This window comes from Brassica napus, chromosome C7 (genome assembly GCF_020379485.1).
Source record: "Brassica napus cultivar Da-Ae chromosome C7, Da-Ae, whole genome shotgun sequence".
In the NCBI taxonomy this organism is placed as follows: Eukaryota; Viridiplantae; Streptophyta; class Magnoliopsida; order Brassicales; family Brassicaceae; genus Brassica; species Brassica napus.
In genome coordinates this window covers 36,156,478-36,171,616 of record NC_063450.1, presented here as the reverse complement: position 1 = coordinate 36,171,616, position 15,139 = coordinate 36,156,478, and positions in this window count along the sequence as shown.

Sequence of the window (15,139 nt, the reverse complement as noted above, 5' to 3'; positions counted from 1 at the left end):
TTAGGTAACGGAAGAATTTTTTAATTATGTCGTCATAATTGATTAAATTTATTTAAATTTTTTTTAGATGGCTCCTAGAAGGAAACCAGCAGCACCTACTTATGCCCAGTTGTTTGGCGATGGTTCCGGTACATCTTCTTCCGGTCCATCGTCTTCCGATGCAGTTCCAGACTCTCAGACTTCTCAGAGAGTTTTTTCAAGTCCTCCTCTTCCACCGCAGATGCCTCCACCTCCTCCTCCAGCGGCTGCACCTCAGCCTGTCCCAGAAGTTGCAGTTCATCCGGATTTGCGTGTGCCTTCATATGCTCCATTCGCGAGATATACGGTGGAGGATTTGCTTGTCCAGCCTGGACGGGAGGGTTTGGATGTTCTAGACCCCGATAGACCCCGAGGAACTTATTGGTAAGTTATTAATTTTTATTACATTAACATTTAATTAATTTTTATTTTCTAACGGTTAAATTGTTTTTTTTCAGGTTTTGGACTAACAACCGTGTTAGCCGGAGCGTTTCGGCGACGATTAAGGGTTACTACGACGGGGCATACCCGAACTGGAGCAAGACACCAAATCACGTTAAGATCACGTGGTTTAAATGTTTTGCGGTAAGATTTTTAAATTTAATTAAATATTCACTTTTAAATATATACTAGACCCTGACCTGCGCGCCAGCGCGGATATGAATTTTCAGTTTTTAATTATTTATTTTATTAAATGATGTATTTGTAATATTCGTTCATATTATATTCATTAAGTAAATATTTTTTTTTGCATCTTAAACTATCTATTTTTTTTTACGAATGTGTGATATCATATAAAAAAAAATGAGTATAGAGTTAATTAGATAATTTTAAAAACATAAATTTTTCTTTCGTGTGCGATATCATATAAATAATGATCCGCCCAGTTAACAAAAATCATGATTATTTTATGTATAATTTTTTTTATTTTGACCATTTCCTTAAAACTATATTAAATTTTACCTATTTTAATTAGAATATTTTTAATATCTTTACGTTTTCATTTGAAATGCAACTCAATATTTTTTTAACAATTATAACAAAATATTTAAAAAATATTTTTAGAATTTGTTTGAAAAACATGAAAATTACATTTTAAATTAAAATTATCCTAAAATATGATAAGTTTTGATGTACACGAAAACTCAAATTATGTCAAAATAATGATATTCAATGATAATAACAATTTTAATTGATTATTTTTATAAAAATACATTTACAAAAATATTGTTTGAAAGAAAATTCATTTATCTTTCAAATATAAAATAAAAATATTATAATTAAATAATAAAAAATATAAATAAAAACCATAAATTTAGCAAATGACAACTGAGTTATATTATGCTAAAATTTTCTTTCTAACAATTTATCAAATGACAAATGAGTTATGAGCAAATAATACCATATAATTTTTAAAAACATAGCCATTCTTAAATATTTTTTGAATAAATAATAATTTTTAATTTAATCAACTGAAAATAATATCCGTACAATTGTGTGAGTCAAATTCTAGTTTTATTGATGCATGTTATATATTAGTGGTGCATGTTTTAGGTAAAATTTTAATGATGCACATTTTTAAAAATTTCCATTATTAAAATTATACACGTAAGGATAACTCATGAGTTTTTTTGGTTGATTAAATGACATTATGCCCAAATTTATTTAAGTATATTTCATTAAGGCAACTGAAAAAAGATAAACAATAAAATAAGAAGTTTAAATTCATTTAAGCATATTTCATTAATGTAACTGAAAAGACAAGTAATAAATTAGACAGTTTTATTCGTTTTAGGATATTTCATAAATGCAACTGAAAAAGACAAGCAAAAAAAAAGGAGTTTAATTAATGAAGTACTCACTTAACCTATTGTACCACATTCATTAATTCATTAAATCAATCAAAAAAGGAGTTTAATTAATGAAGGAGTTTAATTAATGACATTTAATAATTTATACATAAATAGGTTAAGGAGTTTAATTAATGACATTTAATCATTTATTAATAATTTATACATAATGTCATTTAATCAATCAAAAAAACTCTTGAGTTATCCTTACATGCATAATTTTAGGTTATCTCAAGAGTTTTTTTGATTGATTAAATGACATTATGTCCAAATTTATTTAATAATATTTCATTAAGGTAACTGAAAAAGACAAACAATAAAATAGGAAGTTTAAATTCATTTAAGCATATTTCATTAATGTAACTGAAAAGACAAGTAATAAATTAGGCAGTTTTATTCGTTTTAGGATATTTCATAAATGCAACTGAAAAAGACAAGCAAAAAAAAAGAAAGTTTAATTAATGAAGTAAAAATATTTTCAAATGGGTACTTCTCTTTTAATAATATAGATATATATTTTTAATATTTATTATTAATTGTAATTTTTTCAAAATTTTTATGTTTCAGCAAAAGTGGCATTGGTCTTTGGGAATCACCGAGAGGGTGAAAGCGGAATTCGTTGCAAAGGCAAAGATCAGCCTCTGCAACACAGTCTCTGATTGGAAGGACAAGTGGGAGATCTACGGGTATGAGGGAAAGCCCACTGAACTCACGACAGATGTGTGGGATGGCCTCATCGCCTATTGGGAGCACCCCTCTTCGATCAAAAAGGCCAATTCGTGCTCGGCTTCTCGAAGGACGAAGGATAAAGATGGTCATTTGCCCATGCTTCACAGAACTGGACAAAAACCTCATGCAGGAGTCCGTCTAGAAGCTGTAAGTTTTGTTTTAAATATATATTTTAAAATATTCAATTAATATAATTTATAATATTTAATTTAATTTTTTTTGTAGTTCGAGAAGACGGGTGTCTTACCTTCTCTCTCTGACCTATTCAAGATGACTCACGCCACATCCGACAGAGTTTTTGTGGATCCTGCATCTGAGAAACTCTTCCAAACAGTGGCTGGTCGGATTGAAGAACGGGAGACGCAACTAACCCAGGAGTCTCCCGATGGATTACCAGTCACATTGTCCACCGAAGAGGTCGACAGAATCTTCGAAGAGGTACAACTTAAAATTTTTGTTTACATTATTTTAAATATTTTAACATAATTAACTATATTAATATATGTTTTGATTTTATAGGTGGCTCCTAAAAAGAAGGGACGGATAGTCGGTATAGGCTCTGTTAACGAAGTTGCAAGGGCAACTTCGTCATACACTTCGAGACGAGATGAAGAGACTGCTCAGATGAAGGCTCGAATGGATAGCCAGCATGTTCGTTTAGACTCTCTTGAGGATTTGCTAGACGTGATGGCCGTGGGAAACCCGGTTATGCAGAGAATGTTGAGTGAGAGACGAGCCGCTCTTGGAATGCCACCACGAGATCCCCAAGAGTCCGATCCAACCCGTCAACAGCCGAGCAACTCCACCAACTACTTCGAGAATATGTAATTTTTTTTATTTTTCTGTTTGTATTATGAATTTAAATATTATTGTATGACTTTTTAAAATATGTTTTTCAATTTCATATTTCAATTTAAAATTTAAATTATTTTAAATTCTGAATATTAAATATAAATTAAAATTTATTATATACTAATTAATAATAATATAATAAGAAACGATGTAAACTCCTCGTATAAATTACATGAAGTTTACATCGAATGTTTACGAGTGATTTACAACGAAATATTTACGTGGGCTTTACATCGAAATAATTACGTGGGCTTTACGACGAAAGCTTACGTGTCGTTTACGACGAATTCTTTCCCTGCGCTTTACGAGGAATATATTTCGTCGTAAACGTAACGAGTCGTTTACGACGAAACCTCCGTTACGACGGACGTTTAACAACGAAACGTCTTTCCACGTTAATTCGTCGTAACACCCCGTTTACGACGAATTTACAACGAATACTGCCCTAGTAAAAAATATGTTTTCTTGTAGTGAACATATGCAAAAAAAAAATCATAATACTAGAGTAAAATGATTTATTATTTTATGATTTTTAGTAAATTAAAACATAAAAAAAATCCGTTGCACAACGGCTTTATATATTGTACTAGGGTCAGCCCGCCTTACGGGCGGGATATATTTTACTTGCGATCTATATTATTATTTTTGTATGATTTTATGGTTTATGTTTTAGGTTTGCATTTGTAAGTGATATATATGATAATGATTTTTGTCTGTTACGTGAGGAGGGATTAAATATGATAAGATATATTTTGCTTGTTTACAATAATTGTTTAAGAGTTGTGGTATTGATATGCTGTGAGGGCTTCAAATGGTTTTTATGTTGTTTTCTTTTACAAAAATTTGATCCCATATTCGGTGCATTGTGGTTTGTAATATTTCGGGTTCCGAATAATTGGGTTGTGGATAACTATTTTGTGTATGTTATAAGAATAATTACTCTTTATGTTGAAATCTTAATCTTTCGACATGCTAATGGAGTGGAAGTGATGATTATTTGAAGTTGCATTTTTTATTAAACTTATAATGTTATATTGAATGCAAAGAAGGTAGTAAAGCAAAGTTAATCAAATAAGAAAACATTGACACTCAAAATTATAAATATCATATTAGTTCTAGAACATTTCTTTCAATATAGAGACGCCACTTAAGGAACATTTGATCTATCTCCAGCATTTGTCAGCTCGAGACATGTCGGTTTTCCGTTCATGACAATACATAAATTTCATGCATTCTTCATATTTTCATGTTCATAGCAAAATTATGGCATAGATATAGTTATCTTTACCATAATTGTTGTTTGCATATGCGAAGATGTATTATTCCTTATTGCGGTTTTGTTTCAATGTCAAATTTGTTTGTTTGTTTTCCTAATATTAATTCTTGTATAGAATAAGTAAATATTTTCTTATTTAATCTCTCATACACTGACTTTTACAGTCATCGATCTGAAATGAATTGAACGGTTTTAGGATATTTTAAATTCTCTATGTTACAATTAAAAAAAGTAAAGAAAAACGCATTGGTTAAAATTTAATCGTATGTTCAAAGAGAATCCTGGACAACGTCCGTCTTGGAACTTCTATGTGTGCAGAGCCAAAGTAAATTATTAAGTTCTTTGTGAACTTTTATATACTATCATCTCTGTATATTTTATAACATAAAACTTCTCCAATTACCTCTTTAAATATTTAGCATGCACATTTGGCTACTTTACTATGAAAATTCCATTTATGACCTAAGTTTTTGTTTAAAAAAAATAATAATATAGTTATATCATCACAACTACATCATTCACAATTTACATTCGCATCCAAAATACTCTTGATGACGTGGCACCTCAGTTTATAATTAATATTTGATTATATTATAAAATTACTTACAAAAGATGAAAATTATTTAATTTCTACAAATTGTTTTTAATTTAACTTAATAGTACAAATATTATGATATTTATTTAACATATATTATACTTCCTTCTGTTTTGAAAATCCACATTATGAATATATATTTTATAAATCCATTGTTTTATAAATATATATTTTTTTACATTTTCAATTCATTACTAAATGGTTAATTATAAATTTCAAAAAATATAAATGTTTTTCATTAAAATTTTATTGGCTAAAAATTACGAAGAATAGTTAGTTTAGAAATTAATCTATCGATAATCAAAATTTCATATGTTTTCTTAATACTGGTAAAAGTTCTAAACTATATATATTTTTGAAATGGAAAGAGTATTAGATTAGATGGTTAGCTAACGTGGGTTATTAAATCTTTAAATATATTGGGATTTATGTTTGTTATCATTTTTTTTTTTTGCTCGTGACTCGTCACCAACATGTTTTTCGTTTTTCATGTTCAATAATATGTGAAAGTAGGTGTTTTTTTCTTCACATATTTCAACCACACAAATGTGGATCTGTTTCATTTTTGTTATATTTTTTTTCTCTATTGTATAGTTGCTTGTATAAGGGTTATGTTCACCTTACCAAATTATATTATTTCTCTGGTGTATTTGATAAACATCGACAAAACCATAAGTTCTCATAACAGCCTCTGGACCCAGTAAAACCTTTAAAACACATCCAAAGCCAGGTAAATAACCGAAACAGGAAGCATTAACTTTTTTTACAATAAAGCTTAGAAGAGTCGGATCAAGACAGAGATTAAAGAGTTAACGAAAGTCCAAAACCATCAAAATCCAAAACGTCTATGAAATCAGCTGAAGAACAAATAACAGACTAAAGTCATTGAGTATCACTGTAAATTTTGGAGGCAAAAACCTACACAGTGCAGGTTTAACGCCTTTTTGTTTTTAAATCTTCATCTGATCCCATCTTTTTTACTCTCTTTGACCCTTTCTTCTTATCTTCCTCTTCCTCACTATATTTGCTTTCATAATTCTCTTCATTCTCATTTTCTTCTTCCTCCTCCATGCCTTCTTCTGTAACTTCAGCCTCCAAATCACTGGTTCTTTTCAAAACCTCAACTTTAAGTAATGTCTTTTGATCACAAATGATCTAAGCATCTCTTACGCCAAACTCATAAGCAAGTCAACTTATTAGTATCCTCTGCAGGTTTTTAGAGTTTCCCCATTTTCAATCTTGATCGGCTTTTAACCTTCTCTAACTTCATTGTTCTTTGTCTCGACGCTTGCTCCTAAACTTTTCAATGTCTAACAAACATCACTTGAAGAAGAGTATAGCTTCAGCTCCATCCATGAAACTAACCTTTTGAAAGAGCCATACATTGTTTGAATCCACAAGAAGAGCCCATAAGCCTTTCTCTTTGTGGTAAGGAGAGCGAGGAATAGCACCTAAGAGTCGATTGAAAAGTTTTAGAGTGATCCAAACTTGAACTATCACCTTCTGTTTTGCACATGACTCCTACTTTCAAAGAAGGTATCATTTCTATACACCTTCTCGATGTCTACAACATTGCTCTCCGACAAACCAGCAACCCCCGGAGGAGTTGAATATGTTTTTCCAAGTGAAGCTCTTGAAATTCTCGGAATGATCTAACCTGCAACGCAATCTTTTGAGCGATGAATTTACTGAAATAAGGAAGCCTACAATAAAAAAACAACATTAATAAACCTGAAAATTGTAAACGTTCTGGAAACTTAACTTTAAAAAAAAAATCTTGATACCTTAACAATGCACTCATTTAATCTTAAAGCTTTATTCCCTTGCCAACACTACTCTGTTTGCATGTACCATCGATTAGTATCGTGTTAATAATCACATATGATCGTATTGTAAGTGGCAACATCAGGAAAAACAATCATTATATCAAGAATAATCATAGGTTTATTGGTCTCCTCGGATTACCAGTAGCCACTTACCATACCAATTAGAAGTTATCACATCAGGATGACAGGAACAACACCAGAAACTTTAGGAAACCAAATCTTGTTGACCTGACCAGTCCAGAAAACAATTAATCTGTGAGAAAACATTTCCTACAATATGATATGAAATTTTTTGCCATCATTAAACCCTGTTAGCCCATTAATCAATCTGATATAGCATCTATAAACAATCCATCACCGACATTTCCTACAGGTTAGTTCTGAATCTATAAGCAATTAAATTGAAAATAAGGCTAACTTTCTCTATAATTGACATTTTACATTTCCAGTGTTTTTTTTGCAGTGGATAATAAGTTGGGAAGAAGGTAATTTCGAGGCCAAAGTGGTTTGTTCTGCCTTGCATGTTTGAAGTTGTTCACCCTCTTTTAATTCAATTCCATCCCAAGACTCTGTTAATTTCTCAAAACCTTGTAAGTGATAACATCGGATTTTCATAAAATGGTCAGAGAAGAAGGCTTAAAACAAAACCTCAAAAAACAATTTGTTCAAAGAATTAACGTTAGTTTCCTTTTGAAGAACTTCATCAGATTTCATAAAGTAGTCAGAGTAGTATGAAAGCAAAACCTGGAAACTTGATCTACCCAGACTTTAGGTACTGCCGCTTCCAGTCAACCGATTCTTAAACGGTATTAGGGATTGAAACTGGGACCCTCAAAATCATTGTACGGAGCCTTCTTAGATCTGCAGCAAGCAAATTGTCATTGTATATCAAATCAATAAAAAAAATTGCAGATGAGAGATGAGGACGAAAGAGTTACTCATGTTTTGATGCAGCTACGAAGACCTGGTTTAAAGCTTGAGTTGATTGCATCTCAAAATATCATGAATGCATGGAAGCTTGATCGCCCTTATGTTCACATATTTATACCTAACACTCACCGTCTCGCAGAACTCATCGTGAGCAACTGAATCAATGAGATTTAATACGAAAGCCTTAAATCTGACCGTTTCAGATAATATATGAAGAAACTCAAGCGTCAACGCCGTCGAATGAAGGGGAGATAATGTGTTTTGTCTTCCTGAGACACGTGTCACTTTTTTAGAAAATGACTTTATGATGTGTCCGCCTACGTGGCGCTCTAAGAAGTGAGTAAAACACTTCTTTATAATAATAGATTAAATAAAATATAGTGAACAATAAAATACAATAAAACACTTCGTTTTATTGATTGTTCTAGAAAATTAGGAATAGTATAACAACGAGTTTAATTTGAATTGTATGATTATTTATATTTTATCAAAAAAATTGATTATTCTGGTTCGTTTTAGAATATACAAGTAGCTCATTTGTCATCTTTAATTGAATGATTTGAAGTACAAAATTATTATAATTAATGATCTGGATTAAGAGCCAAAGAAGAAAACTACAGCGTAGTAAAGGGATTGGGTGATAAGTGAGCCACGTCGACAGAAAGTGACTATATTTATTTTTGGATTTTATCCAGAAAACAAACACAATAAAAGTAAATAAACAAAATTCAATTAATTTAAATTATCATACTGTGGAAATTTTTGTGTTCTAGAAAATACTCACTTTTAAAAGTGACTTTATTACATTTAATAGATAAGTAAGTCTTTGAAAAAGATGTGTCCTTCAAAGTCGTCCAAATCCTACTCGGATCCAATACATTAAAACCATTTATAAAGTATATTGTTTGTAGTCTCGCAACAAATCATATAAAACTTTTAAATGAAAATATTGCATGAAAATTACAGTTAAGGTTTTAATTAACTTACAGTGGCGTATACGTGGATTATACACTTTCGAAATTATATACAATTGAGGATCGAATATATGAATATATGAACCACGTAAAAATTGTTAAAAATTCACCTAAATACTGGTATTTCCGAAATCCTTCGCTTAAGTTTGAAAGTGTTCGTGAGAGTAATAAATATTGAGCAACTGATTTTTTTTATCAAGAACTATATAGATCGAAATCTAAATAATCTCTACAACGACATATTGTGAATAGTCCTTTTTGAATTTTTAATAAGATCTCAAATATGATCATATCTTCACCGGTGTTTCAAAAAAAAAAAAAAAAAAAGATCATATCTTCACCTGGCCAAACAACGAATCATTATCATTACACGATCACTTCTTGGTTAGTTATTAAGCAACTGTTCATAATCAAAACGGATGCATATGCACCTTAAAACTTATCTCGTTTTAAGAAGTCTTCTTGAAAATGTATTTTACCTCTCTAGTAATTCAGAATGATTTTTTCGATCCTTTCAGACCATCAGCATTGGTGAACCCTCACTTCTCGATTCCCAATACTCCTATTATTATTATTTTAATTTCGTTTTTCGTTTCATTTAAAAAAAAATTAAAATTCATCCAATTTCGGGCCGCCACGTGGCGTGGAGCCCGCAGAACAGTAACGATACGGGGTTTTCCCAGCGACCTCGTACGACGCGGATTCAACACTATTGGAATATTTTAATATTTTTTTTGTCAAAAACTGCGTGAACTTTTGCTAAGATCCTTCAATGTTGATGCCCTTAATATAGTGTTATTCAGTTGTTAACAGAAATCAAACCAAACTAAATATATGAAGAATTATACGCATTTATATTCCTTTTCTAAGATCTCACATCAATCAAGTGTATTATCAGTTAGGTCCACTTTCGTATAAATTTGACTTTACCCATTGTTTTATTGAGTACAGTATTTCCTAGTGTAGTCTTGAATGCCAATATAATTTGTAAAACGCTGGTTTTGGTTGATCCAACAAAATTGCCCCCACACCTGTCTACGAAGAGCCCATCAGGTCACATGGTGGTACTAACTGAATCTCACTTTAATGTTTCTATAAATAAAAATCGTATAATCATATTATAAATGTTACGGGGTTACCATACATTGAAATAAACATGTTCATAATTAGACAGGGAAAACTTTAGTTATAATTAGAATTTCCAAATAAATTTACTCTATATTTACAAATCCGACCCGAACCAAAGTATTTCAGGTACCCGAATATATCTGAAATAAAGTTATATATCTAAATTTATTAATTATTTTTAGATTTAATGTATATTAAAAACATCCAAAATATATAAGATACTTTTAAATTTTTCAAAATACTTGAAAATATATACAAATAGTCAAAGGTAAATGTTTTAAATAGCTAAAATATACTCAACACCAAAACTACTTGAAATATCTATTGATTATCTATCCAAATATTTAAACTAAACCAATTTATATGTTAATTTTAGGTGTTTTGACATATGTTATTTAAATTTATAATGTAATATATTACTTTGTTTATAGATTTTGAGAACTTTAAAGCATGTAATGAATTTAAAAAAATAATTTAAATGGATTATCTGAATCCGAACTCGAACCAAAATTTAAAAATATCCGAATGTGGCTGAAATCTTTGAACCCAAAAAACCAAAACCCAAATAGATCCGAACTGAACCTAAATGGGTACCCGAACGTCCACTCATACTTGAGGTATTACAAAATCCAACTACTTCTCTAGAACATGTACTCGAAAATTCTTGAATATAATACCAAGAATCAAAATTAGCTAAAGCTGAGAGGCGTCCATAATGGTAGATTCTGGTATAAGTTAGTTAATACAATCATTAGGATGAACTTGTTTTGGGTTTTCAACTTTGTTTGGCATCATTCTAGCTTGGCATCAATATTTTAAATTTAATGTATTTCTTAACAATTAAACAACATTTACCTATTACTTTTAGTACTAATAACAATAATAATAAAATGTCTTCTTGAATATTAATTATACAATTTTTTGTAAAGAGTTTATATTTGTAGTTATTAGTGTATTTATATGCTTTATATGTAAGAAATCTATATATTCCACTTATTGAAAAAAACAATTTGTCAGCTACCCATTTATCCAAATATTATTATGGGATTCAATTCTTATCTTATAATTATCAAAAGGAAATTCCTTTAAAGAATAAACAACACATGGAAACATGTTTTAGTCCTTGGTTACAAAAATATGTAAACCCGTTTAAAAGAAAAAATATTAAAAATCATAATTTGTCAATTTATCATAAATGAACAACAACAAAGAAACAATATATATAGACTTGGACAAGAGAGAGTTTAATAAGGTGGGCTCACAAGCTATATTATTAGAGAGGGAAGGGGTGCATGTGGTGTCCGACCATTTCAACTCTCACGACTTGCTCCGGTCTTCCTTTGATGCCGACATCTTCTTTTTTCATTCCTAAAACAAATTCCCAAAAATTCTAGACTATATATTAGAGGCAATTGTTGTGTTTCAAAAAAAACAAAAAATTGTTAATTTATTACATAGTGCGGTAAAATGATGCGAGATCAGTTCCGACTCATACAGCCATTTTTTTTGTAACTTATCATGCAACCATTTTTCCACCCGTTATCATTCATACATATATTTAACTGTTTAAAGGTGGACATCATTCAACGTCCTTTTCAAATTTTGTTTTACTCAGAAGTTCTGAGTAAATATAATATTAGAGAGGTTAGGTTTTATAATTAAAATATTATATTTCCCAAAAATTTAAGAAGATTTCCTTTCTTCTCCTTTCTACTGTTGTGATTGATAAATAGAAGTAAATGAAAGTAAATAACAAAGTGAGAATGAGAGTAAAATAAAAACACTACAAGAAAAAACATGAGGATTTTGATGGCCGAAATCGTCAGAAATTCGTCGGAATAGACCGATTCCGACGAATTTTTGACGAACCAATTCGTCGGTATCATTTTGTCGGAAAAAAAAGTATTCGTTGGAATTTCGTCAGACCTTCCGACGACTTTCTGACGAATACCGAGAAACGTCATTCTGACGAACTTCCGACGATATTCCGATGCGGACACACGAGACCAGAGTTCATCGGAAAAACTACATACCGACGGAGAACGTTCTTCGGATTATACCGACGAATGTAGTCCTCGGAAAATATCGACGGACTATGGGGCGTCGGAAGATACCGACGGACAATAGTTCGTCAAAATATTTCGATTATAATTATATAACTGATAAAACTCAGAATAAAATTTCATGTATTTTTTCCTATTTGTAAATAGTGCATAGAGTAAATAATGAAACATATTCTACTTGACAATTAACTTTTTTTTAGCTTAACTTAGAATAGATAATGATCTAGAGTAAAAACTTACTCTTATAAATGCCTTCGAGTCACACTCGTTCTCAGCAAAACTACGATCAATGTTTGTGAAACGATCAATGTTTGTGAAACGACCAAGAGCATGATTGTTGGAGGGTTCTTAGGGTGGGGTTCTTAGCGGAATATAAAAACTCGTCTCTTAACTTTTAACTAAAAAAGTTAAGAACTAATTCTTAAATAGAAGTTTTAAGAGCTGATTCTTAACTTTTTTAGTTAAAAGTTAAGAGACGGGTTTTTATACTTCGCTAAAAACTTCACTCTAATAACCCCCAGTAATTGTTCTCTTAAGATTCTAAATTCTAGAAAGTCGCTTTCCAATTACCTTCTTTCTATTTAAGAACCGATTCTTAATTTTTTTAGTTAAAAGTTAAGAGACGAGTTCTTATATTCCGCTAAGAACTCCATCCTAAGAACCCCCAATAATTGTTCTCTTAAGATTCTAAATTCTAGAAAGTCGCTTTCCAATTACCTCCTTCTCGAATCTCTTATAAATTTATAATTTTGGATGGGGAAAAATCCCAAATCTGAATGTGAACTCCAGGAGAAAAATTGTGGGCAAAGTCTTTATCCTAATATTCTGTTTTCTAGAGACTACAAAGTAGATTTCTAGAATAAGAAAAGAAACTTAATTTTCTTCGTCAAAAAATATATTTATTATATTCATGCAACATTCACTGTCTATCATACCGATTAAAGACACCAACGCATACTCTATACTTAACCATGCACTCTAGAATATATATTTTTACTATGTAAAAAAAAAACTTGCTTGAACCCTTTTCTCAAAACAAATTGCTTATTTAGTGGACAATGATGTTCAAAAGTTTATTTATTTATATTGTTAAAAGTTGTATGAGTTTATGTGTAAAATTTATGGTGATTTAAAACATATATCTAAGATTGTACTTTTGCAAAACAGATGAAAGTATCAACTATAAAGAGTTAGGCTTCAATTGGTGACCGTTTAATTGAACACAAAAATGAATAAAATAGTTTAAAAAAATTCAATTGAGGAAATGAAAAAATAGAAATATATAAATTTATGTTCAATTTATTCCCATCAAAATTGGAAGAGGAACTTTTTTCTTCATAATTATTTTCATCTTTAAGGAAATGAGAGGAATAGAGTGGGGCCCATGTGTATGTAATTTGGTAAAAAATTTAACATGATTGTTATAAAATTGAAGAATAAGAATTTCACCATTATTTTGTTCATAAAATGTGGTCACCGATTGAAGCCTTAGAGAATATCAAAAACAAATCCAATGCATATACATAATATTATAGTTAATTACTAGAGATTGATCCGCGCACCTGCGCGAGTATTGGTTCTTACATTTTTATACATTGATATTGATATTTGTTTTTCATAATTAGTGTTTTAGATGTGTCGTAATATAACTAATTTTATTCAAAAAAAACTTGGACCGAATATGGTAATATGATTATTTTTTGTATAAATATCCAAACATGTTTCAAATACATTTGTTACTTAGATATTTTTAGGTTCCTATACATCAGAAAACTCATCCATGCCCAGAAGGACCGAGCTCAAAATCCACACATAAATTTATAATATTCAAACGGAAAATAATTTCAAAACCAAAAAATGATACAAGAAAAGACCAACACGTACCTAAATGGATAGTCAATGGTCATGCCTAACTGATATTATAAACTAATAAAAAGACAATTTCTATGTTTTTGGCAAAATTAAGTGAAATAGAAAAAAAAATTATTTAGTAAAATAATTATATGGAGTAAAAAATTAAGTGACAATAAATGTAATACATTTTTATTATTTTGATTTAAGTTATTATTTCTTTCACAAAAACATGTCTTTGAATTATGTTATTGGCTACATAATTTTCTACCAATTGAAACTAAAATAAAAAACAGTTTTAGTAAAAAACTAAATCGAACCTTTAACCATATGCAAAACCCAATTAATTTACATTTTTAATTTTATAGTTGGCACAAAGTTAATATTAATAAATAAAAATTTGTAATATTATTAGTACGGTAATTAATGATGTGATGTACTGTTAATGTAATATAATTAATGAAATTGTTAAACTAAGTGAAATATAGAAATACAATTAATGTAATTATATTAATGAAACTAGTAAAGGATACCATATTTTTTTTATACTACTATCCATGTTTCCAAAATTATATTGTTATTCATGTTTCCAAACAGTTACAAAATGTACTTCAGTTTTAATAATAGTATAAATTTGTAGGGCTTTGTTAAATGAAAATGGAAACGTATTGAAAAGATAATCAGAGCTTGTGGTTTGTTGGTGATTAACTTGAGGGCAAAAGCTTAGTGAAGCCACCAGGATTCGAGTCCCGGCCACTGGAGAATTAACATTTCTGCATCGCCAGGGACAGGAGACCGACACGTGGCAATACGTGATTAGTATGAACCACTTTTGTGGGGTTAGGATACCCGTATAATTAAAATAATAATAATAATAATAATTTGAAAAGATATATAGTTTGGGTCCCTATATGGTTTCATCTAATCATTTATTGACAATCCATAAACCCATGATACCCTCGTGGTAGTGTCAATTTCCTATATTCTCGGAAAGTCATTCTTATACCCATCATTTAAGTTATATAATATTTTTTTAAAAGTTAAATA